The sequence below is a fragment of the Triticum dicoccoides genome, chromosome 3B (genome assembly GCF_002162155.2).
Source record: "Triticum dicoccoides isolate Atlit2015 ecotype Zavitan chromosome 3B, WEW_v2.0, whole genome shotgun sequence".
Taxonomy (NCBI): Eukaryota; Viridiplantae; Streptophyta; class Magnoliopsida; order Poales; family Poaceae; genus Triticum; species Triticum dicoccoides.
Window position 1 is genome coordinate 369,029,656 of NC_041385.1, and position 10,367 is coordinate 369,040,022.

The 10,367-nt window shown below is 44.4% G+C and overlaps 2 pseudogenes; both read left to right on the forward strand.

Moving 5' to 3' along the window:
* Window positions 1-3,254, forward strand: part of LOC119279541 — a 90,941-nt pseudogene extending 87,687 nt beyond the window's left edge.
* Window positions 3,255-3,418: 164 nt separating this feature from the next.
* Window positions 3,419-3,908, forward strand: LOC119281289 (annotated as a pseudogene).
* The last annotated feature ends 6,459 nt before the right edge of the window (window positions 3,909-10,367 follow it).

The following is a 10,367-nucleotide window of genomic DNA, read 5'->3' on the forward strand; positions in this document are numbered from 1 at the left end:
TAGCCACTCCTCTCTTCCACAATGCCGTCCACCGCACCTCCGCTCCCTTCCGGTCGGCCCCGCCCCTACACCACCACCATTCCTCACCCCGCGGCAACTACCGCACCTCTCCCGGTGATGGATCCGTGGAGATCTGCACTACCCCACGCTCCTCTCGACGGAGCGCGTCGGAAGGCCAGCGCCCATGGTAGTCTCGAGGCGGGGCTCGCCCCGCTGGTGGCGGCCACCACAAGTCCTTGCGACCGAGGGCCAACACGGGCGACCCTCCCCTCCACCAGCCGGGACACGGGGCACCCTGCTGGCCCGCCTCGACCACCGGCTCCGGGAGCGGCCGTCCACCCCTCCCCATGCCACCTACACCCTCCCAGCTGACGGATCTGGTCCAGGCGCCCGTGCTCCCATCTTTCTCCTCTTCGGCGGCACCCAGCATCTCCCTCCTCCCCATTCCCCCGCTGCTACCTCCCCCCGCCCCCGGCGGCACCTTGGATCTGCGCCGTCTTTGCCGCTGGGGGCAGCAGCACCCCTACCCTGCGTTGAGGTCACCATGGCCCTCTCCCCAGATCCGGCGAGCCCCTCGTGGCCCTCTTCTCCCCAGCTCTCAGTTCGCCTTATGGGCCCTCGCGGTTTCTGGCCAGTGTGGTGCAGTGCGAGGCGCGCATGCGTGCAGCCCGTGGTGGCGCTGGCCTACGACTGGGCGATGGGGTCGACGGATCGACGACTTTCGCTACAAGATCTGCACTGCTTTAAGCTCCCCGCTACATCGACTCCTTCCCAAGCGCCCTCCCGGATTACAACAAGATAACGAAGGTGCTCCCCTCCCCAGCACGCATGTTGGCAATGGCGTCTGATCCTCTGTGTCCCTCCTTCCACAAGCAGTATCCCGATTGCTGTCTATTTTCGTTTTTAGGAGTCTTCTGTAAATTTCCATGGATCAGTTTGTAGATTACAACTTGGTTGCAGTACCATGGGCACCACAGATGCAGTGCTGTGGGGGTGGACATGCAGTGCGCCGGCGACCAGCTTGCGTTTGACGAAAAAATGTGGATTTGTTTTTGAATTCCCCCATCATTGTAGGAGAATTGCAGTTTGTTTTGCCCCGCCTCGTAGTCCAGAGCCCTACCGATCGCAGCTCTCTGAAAAACGTGCATGCAATAAAAAGTACTTACTTTGAAGCACAGGTCATTCTTTTTAGATTATTTCGCACCAGATCGGAGCTCTTCTCCACCCCCATGATCAAAACACAACGACCCTCGCAATGGATCTGGTTGTTTGAAGTTTTTCTTGTCGTACGTAGTAAAAGGACAACAACCAAAAACAATGAAGAAAAAACAAAAATGCAATTGATCTCATCGTGTTTAATGGTCCACTTTTCCTTTTGGTATTTTTCAATGGGATATGAAAAAAAAGAGGTTCAAACGGCGTGCAACAGCAGTGCACACTTTGAAAAATGAACCCTAATGCTGTTGACTAATGTGAGTGTGGATGTGTGAGTGTGGCTGTGTGAAAATAATAAATGGCTGTGTATATTTTGAAGCTCACTTTGATCTCTCATGCAGTTTGCTATAAAAACTATATGTGGTTCACTCGGTAAACAGAAACGAAAAACATCTCAAAAGAAGCTCACTTCTTATTAGATGTAGTTCACTCGGTCAGCCCATGCGGTCCACTTGCCTAGTCTATGCGCATGAAAGAATAAAATCTCATGCGGTTTAATTTTCATAGTGATGAGATTCACTTTATGTAGTGTTGCGGTTCACTTACACCTCGACGTGAAGCGTGGTCCACTTCCTCATCATGGAAAATTTACGTCCGACAAAAAAAGGTATGCAAGTCGCTTGCACGTCCAATGCAGTGCGGTTTTCAGTATGAAGCAGTGCGGTCGGCCGTATGATGTTGTTCACCTCGTAAGGGCAAAAAAATTGTTACGGAAGCAAATAAAAGTAATGTGGTTCACTTCTTGATAGTGTTGTGGTTCATTTACACCCGATGTGAAGTGCACTCTACTTTCTCGTCCTTGAAAAAATTACGTTTGAATAAAAAAAACCATGCAGTTCTCTTACCCGTGTGATGCAGTGCGGTTTTTCGTCCGTTGCAGTGCGGTTTTCAGTCGGATGAAGTCCCCACGTCGATTTGGGTGTCGCGAAAAACAGTGTCCGCATTTCGGTAAATTCGAAATTCCTCTTAAACCGTAAAGAATTAGAGAGAGTGTTCTACATGAAAGAGTTGCGTATCGTCGATATCTTTTCAACGGCGTATCATTTGAATCATTCCGACCAGCGGTTTGCAAAAATTTCGCGAAAACGGCGGCTGCCACTCATCATCCGCCGCACGATTTTCAAAATTAACTTAAAACCGTAAGGAATCTCAAAAATATTTCAACATATGAAAGTTGCGCCTCATTCGTAACTTTCCAACGGCGTATCACACGCCTCGTTTCAACAAACGGTTCAAAAACTGGAGCGAAAACAGTACCGAAAATTTGAAAAAACTTGAAAAACAGAATTCCGCAATTTAGTAAATTTGAAACTGCTCTTAAACCGTAAGGAATTAGAGAAACATTTATATATGAAAAATATGTGCCTCGATGATATCTATCCAACGGAGTATCATTTGCTTCATTCTGACAAGCGGTTTAGAAAAAAAAACACGAAAAACGCTCGCTGCCACTCGTCATCTGCCGCACCATTTTCAAAACTGCTCTTAAACCATGTGGAATCTCGAAAACTGTTCAACATGTCGAAGTTGCGTCTAATCCATAGATTTTCAACGGTATATTATACGCCTCATTCTGATAAACAATCAACAAATTAGAGCGAAAACAGTACCGAAAAAATAACGCGTGCAGTTTTTTCCGACGCGAAGTTCACTAGTCTATATTGCACTGCTCGTCGTCAAGAAGATGTAGTGCACTTGCGTTCAGCGTGCAGTGCGGAAGTGGTGTGCAGAATAGTTATTCTGCTAATATTAGCAGAATAGACCGTCTGTATATATATATATATGTGTGTATATATATATATATATATATATATATATATATATACACACACACACATCTGGGCTATTCTGTTACGCGTAACAGAATATTATTCTGTTACCGTACTTGGACTGACGATTTTAGGCGGTTGTACTGATGATTTTCATCTCATTAAACTCTGAGCTATTTTTCTCTACAGGAGCGCGCGCGCCATGGCGTGGGCGAGAAGCGGAAGGAGCTGGGCGCCTCTTGCCTTGCGGCCCTTGCGCACACGCGGTAGAGTGGCGGTACAAGTCCACACGCAGGCGGCGACCGGAGCATCAGCGAACGCGAGGGAAGCAGAGAAGCACGCATCCATGGCGGCAGGGGACTTGGCGCAGCAACGGCGAACCGAGCGGAAAAGAGAAGAGCTCGATCACGTCGTACATCGCTCGGCCGATTGAGATGTACCAGGCGATCCCCTACAGCGTCGGCCGGCTGCCGGCGTGCCCGCGGCGGTCCGAGCAGGCCGAGGCCGAGGGCGCGGCCGGCCAGGAGGGCGGGCTCGCGGCTTGCCGACGCAGCGGCGAGGGGCGACGGCAGGGATGCGGTGAGGAGGTCGATGGCAGAGAGCCTGGTGCTAGTTGTGGGGAGGCGCGGGTGCTGCCTCAGCCATGTGGTGAAGCGGCTGCTGTAGGGGCTCGGGGTGAACCCCGCCATGCATGAGGTCGCTGACGACGACGAGCTCACCGCGGCGGTTGCCGGGAACGCTGGAGGCGAGGCCGTTGTCGCGCTGCCGGCGGTGTTCGTCGGTGGGAGGCTCCTCGGCGGGCTCGATCGGCTCATGGCCGTGCACATCTTCGGCGAGCTCGTGCCCATACTCAAGGACGCCGGCGCGCTCTGTCTCTGAGTCTCTGACTCTGAGCAAAACCAAAGATGCATATGGGACGGGGTACTACGGACGTACGAACAACCGTTTGTTCATGAGTTAATCTTCTTTTCATTTCTCCTTTTGATTCTTGATGAGATCATGTGAGTTACTGCTGCTCGATCTTCAGTCTCTCTTGATTGGGATCAATAATGGAGTACCAGCTTAGCTATAGTTAGGCTTAAATTCTTTTGATTAGGGTAGGAAAAATTAGGAACTATTGTGCCATCTCGTGCTTATTTTCGACCAAACGCTTTTGTAAATACATGTATGAGTGAAGAGGGGTGTACTATTTAGCACTGTATAAATCATGTTCCTTTCATCTTGCTCATCAGTTTTCTAGATGCCAATTCATTTTGTCTTTGAAGGTTTCTTCTAGCAGGCTTATGATGTTATGACGAAATGGCACTGTGTTGGATATTTGTAATCCATGACGGGGTGCTTGTTTGTTGCAGCTGATTTTCCCTCTCTGTTCTTCTATAGTACTCCTATTTTTCATAGATTAATTTTGAATTCTTCTGAAAAGAGAGGACTCGAACTGATCTCCAATTTTTTGGGTTTGTACTGAGCGGTTTTCATAGACTGGACTTTACTCTGTTTTTTCCGTAAGATTTTCCTCGTAACTTTCCAACGATCTATGGTATCATCGCCCCCGAACTTGCATGATTTATATAGTTGAACTGAATGACATTTTTTTCAGAAATAAAATATTTGTTTGCAATGATGTTTTGAACTTCTCTCGTTTTAGGACATGAACATTTACCATTTGAATTTTCATATGGGGTTTTCTTTTTGTTTGAGCTTTTTTCGCGTCCCGAGCATGGGGCCGGGGCACGGCGCGTGTTATAGGGTTTTCTTTTGAACTCCCATTGTAGTAATACATGGACTTATGTGATGATATGAATTCTTATACTAGCACACGACGGTAGAGCACACACGATAAACATTCTGAAGTCGTCTAAGCTACAACATTTGGGGCGCGGGCAACAACGGCGGCGCTCGCGGCGGCACTCATACTAATCTCAGTGTGTGTTTGTACAGAGGAGGTATTTTTTCATAGAGTAATTTTGAATGGTTCCGAAAAAGTACTTGAACTGATGCCCGTATGGGTTTGTACTGAGGGTGTTTTCGCATACTATGATTTTGAACTGATGTAACAAGATGACTAGAAGTTCGATACAAGACCAAAGGACGACCAAATGGTACAATCTCAAAAGACATAATTATTGGAGTCAAGCAACTAGGGAAAGATCCAAAGCCTCCACAACATCGACACCTGATTTGGGTACTGCTACGCCAGTTAAGCTAGGCCTTTCTTCTTCAGCAAAAGCCGCATAAGCACTTGCCTTTTTCACAGTCGCCAGGACAGAGCATCTCAGACGCCTCTACTCCTGTTGCTTTTCCTTGTGCAAGAGGCTGTTGATGGATCACGCTGTGATGCAGGTGGCCATGGTAGTGACACGAGCAGTGACGCAGGTCTCCGAACTGATGGTCGTGACGAACTCGGCCACCCTGAAGCCACGGGGTTGGACTGAGCATGGTGCTGAAGTTGAGTAGAACATTTAGGAATTAGGATAAATAGGAAACAACAAACAGGTGGAAGAAACCGTGAAGTGAAATGAGTTATAGAAGACAGTATGCATTATTCTCACTAAAAAAAACTTCTGTTTGTGTGCAACTTCTCTACTTGCATACGTTTGGAGGGAGAAATACAGAAAATACAACCACATGGATTAACACATTTGAAGGGAGAAACTATAGACGTACATCACGGGGTAGCAAATAATATGAACTCCAGGCAAAACATTTTTTTAACTTTTTTTGTATCTCGCAAACTGAAAATAATAAGAAAGCAAATTAGAACACAAAGTAAGAAGAAAGTAGAGCACCAGTGCTTGTGCGGCATGGATCCGTCAACCCTTTTGCATCCTAGTTCCAGCCAGCATGAGCTAGCACCTCCTGGATCGAGCTGCAGTAGTGCAACACAACGCATCAGAGAGATAAAAAGGTGAGTAGCAGCATGTACAGGAAGGGGAGAAAGCAACTATAGCACACGAGCATCCACGGGCATACAGAGATGCAGGAACTTCTCTCCACTTGAGACTAAACTTATATAATTTTTATTGTTGAACTTTCAGATATCTTACAAGAATTGCATGATATCAGTGTTTTGCTTTTACCTCATTGCTTCTCTGAACTTGCAAAATAAACTTTGTTACATGCGCTCATTAACATAACCACACACACCTGTTGTGCTATAGAAATAGCATGGAAACACCAAGGAAACTTGACTTACGATTGGTAAGTAGATGTACTGAAAAGAATTCAAAAGATGAACTAAAAACAATTGAAACTCTTCAAAAGCATCCAGGAGAGATAACAAAAAACTAAAACGCACGGGCGACACAGTTACTAGAACCGGGCCATAAGGACTAGAACCAAAACTATCAATATAAGTTGATGTTTTTTTGTAGGTTTTTGGGAATGAGAATACCTGTATTTTTTTGCAATTATATAAAAGTTTTAAAATGTGTACTACTCCATAACAAATGTTTATACTGCACATGTCCGTAAATATTAGCTTTTTATTTGGCAACAAAGAAAGATCAAAAAGGATATTTAATTTCTTGTAAGCATATCAACAAACAGCTTGATAGCAGCAGGAATAGAACAAGTTCTTAGTTCTTACCATTGGGGACCTGCCCACTTGCGTGATCTGACGTCCACTCGTGCGAGTAGACCTGACGCACACACCATCGGGGACCTGCCCACTGTGTGAGATCGAATTGAACCCGCTTGTGATGCCAAGGCCGACTGAACTTATGATCTCTCCAGATCTCAACTGATTGTGTTACAAATATACACACAAATCCAAACGAGCTCATGTGAGTGCAATTAAAAAGATAATTGAGTTCATCTATATTAATCGGAGAAGTTCAAACAGAAACTTTTCTTGAAAAAATGTACTGTTTTTGCTATAACAACTATAGTCATCTTGCCAACCATGTATATTTAACTGGTTAAAAAGATAATCAAGTTCATGTATATTAACCCAAGAAGTTCAAAAAGAAACTTTTAATAATAATTATATTCATCTTGCCACCCATTCAGTTTTTGCTGTAACAAAATTCAAACATTTAAAAAGTTTGTACTATCGTGGGGAAGCCTCAGTTCTTTGACAAACACTCTCATGTTCTTTGACAGTTTTAATTTTGTCTGCACTTACCAGTTTCTCAATTTCGAACTGACATAATTTTATACCCCAAACTTCTACAGGTTTATTTAATTTCTCAGGAACAAAAAGTGAAGGAGTCTGGACTCAAGAATTATAGAAAGAACAAAACCATATGTGTGAACTTATCTAGAGGCTTTTGCTGAACGGAGGAGACGAGATGACGCAGGAGCAAAACCTGACTCCTTGAATATACAGTAGCTATGCTGTCAATACTTCTTTGAGTTCTTATTTCTGAACCTTCATAGTAGTAATACATGTACTGTGCGATACACAATTCTGTCGTTGAGCAACTGATCTAGGAACAAAAACACTCCTGTAGTGCACACACCAAATCATGATAAAAATAGAGGCAGCAAGAAGCAATCACCAGTATATTGAGATGTCCAACTACATGTACCATCTCATTATAGTATAAAAATGAATCAATAGTAAGAAACAAGGTAGTAACAATCCTAACTCTGCATAGTTTCGGGATTTGTAGAAGTCTGAACATGGTATCATAGTTAATTAGTTACTGCGTAAGGAGGATGTGTTTACACACACCTATAATTCAGAATTGAACTGAACGACCCACTTTTCTTGTACTAAAGCTTGTTTTTAGAATTCGTATGAGTGGGTTATTAAACACATGCATCAACATTGAGGAACACTAGAAAAAAGGACACCGCTATACAAGAACTACAGTGGACAGATCCAGAGGAGAAATCCTCAAGCAAAAATCAAGAGAGGTCGCAATCTCCATGGAAGATGCCAACGAATTTGCCATGGAAGGGCCTCCCACTCCCCTGCTCTATCTCCTCCCACTCCCTGCACACAGAAACACAGACCAGAGAGAGAGAGAGGATGAGAGGGAGATGACTGAGACGGATCGAGGGCGGACACGGGGTGGACTGCACGCAGCTCTTCTCGCGACCGACAGCAGAGTGTGATGTTGTACTGTCAAGGCAAAGTTCCTCGACACGGGGTGGCTGAATTTTTCTGACATACTGGACCACAACTTGAGCTTCGTGTTCCGGCCACGAGCCCACAAAAGATGACCCTTAGTTTATCTAGTAACTCATCATTAGTCTGCAAGAAGCTCACAAATTGTACTGTTTTGATATATGGCATTTCTTTGAATTCCCATGGTAGTAATCCACGTTGTCTGTCTTTTTAACCAGAAAATTAAGCGAGATTGCTTGCTGAAGGCAACATTTTTTTCATATAGTAAGACATATGAAAGATAATATTTAAAGGCCATTGGAGAAAGAATTAGCAAAACCGAAACAAAAATATATGTTACCAGAACTGAAAGCAATTGTTTTTCAAACTTTTAGGTGAGAGCATGGTGCTCTAATCCAATTGCATATATCTAAAACTCCATAAGCGACTTGAACTGATGCATAACAGTATGAGTGCAGAATTCTTGTAAGCATAAGAAATACATAGAGTGCACATATAATTTTTCAAGATTTCCTCGATGTTCTGCACATTAAAGTTGATGTACTGAAAAGAACGCAAAATTTGAACCGAAAACAAGCAAAAGCTGAACTCTTATGTAGTTCAAGGACAAAAGAACCTCCACAACCAAATAACTGATTTCCTATTTTTTTAACTTTAAAAGTTTTAATTTTAGAACCAGCTCAATATGTGTAGATTAACTTTTCATGACACAATTTTTGTAGTCGATTTTTTGCTCAGAACATAAAATAAAAACACACGCCCAACGCACTGTACACCCACCTAATACACAAAAACCAGTGCTCAAGCATTGATGCTTCATGATCAAGAATTGGCGCAAAATTCAGAGACAAAAAATCATGCGATGAAACTTCAGGATCAACAATTTGTCACCTCCTACATAACAAAATTCGTGAGATAAAGAACAAATGTGCAAAAGTAGATCAAAATGAACCGGAGAGAGTTCTGGGGCGGTGACCACCATTGTAGTAGGGTACCTTGTTGGCGACCACACAAGAATGGGGGATGGGGCATGGCCTGCAGGAGTACGAGGCGGCGACCTGCAGAAGGAAGAGGCTGCGACCTGACGGCGGAAGAGGCTGCGACCTGATGGCAGAAGAGGCCGCTACCTGACGGCAGGGGTCAGGAGGCAGGCATGATGGTCGCTTGGACATTTTTTCACTAGGTTAGTTTTCAGTATTAAAAACTATTTACTACATTACAACAAACACCTAAAGATGCTCCAAACAAACTTCTGAACTTAAATACAACCCTCTTTGAACTTGCAATATGAAACTTTTTGCACTTACACAATTCGGCAGTGGCAGCAAGTAGCAACCAGAAGCATACTATTGTTTTACAGTACTCAAAAGCGCACAAAGATCACATCCGCAACACAGTGGTGGGCTGATATCTATGGTTGCTTGATTGTTCCGTGGATGGATTCCAGTACTCCCGTATACTAGTGTATGTGAAGCAACAAGAATAATTGGCCTTTTTTATAGAAAATCAAAATGGATAGTACTGAATCTTGCACTTACCATTATAATTTTCCGGATTCAACTTGTTGTGGAGTTAGAGGGGAAATCCACACATGGAAGCACGTTCAGTTGAAAAATAGAGGAGAGCAGAACATCGGTAGAATATACTCCAAACTCCACACACGAGCGAGACCGGGCTGCTCCTCGTCGAGCGCTGGCCGAGCGGAAGACGCAAAGTTGAACGGCCAAAGTAGATCAGCTAGGACGGACTCCACAGCTGCACAGGGGGTCTCCCACCCCCGGCTGTCTTGCGCCTCCCACCTCCGGCCGCTGCACGCCTCCCACCCCCGACCGTGACGCATAACGACAAGTTCAACTTCGTTCAACAAGAAGAAAATCCATTTATACTCATGTATACACCCAACAAGAATCAAATTCCATATACCTAAACTTCCATTTATTGATATACTTGAACTTATTTGCTGTTAATGTACATAGACTTTGTAATTAAGCATCAAAACTAAGAGAGATAGTAGCCATTGAACTGAAACAAAATTAGGAATTGAATTGGACTAAATCAAGAAACTGAACCGAGTGTGTCACGAGTTAGTCAATGTGGAAGATCATTCCATTTTCTATCTCTCTCTCTCTCACTCACTCACATCACCCTGCTGCAGCAACAAACAGCAGGAGTGCACCAGCGCAAGCAGAATGGGCATTATGCAACTTTTGACTTAATTGTTTTTTGACTAAACTGAGCTTGAATTTTTTACTGAACTCAACTTAAACATTGCCAGAAATTAGTTGAACTTTTTGTACTGAACTTAGCTG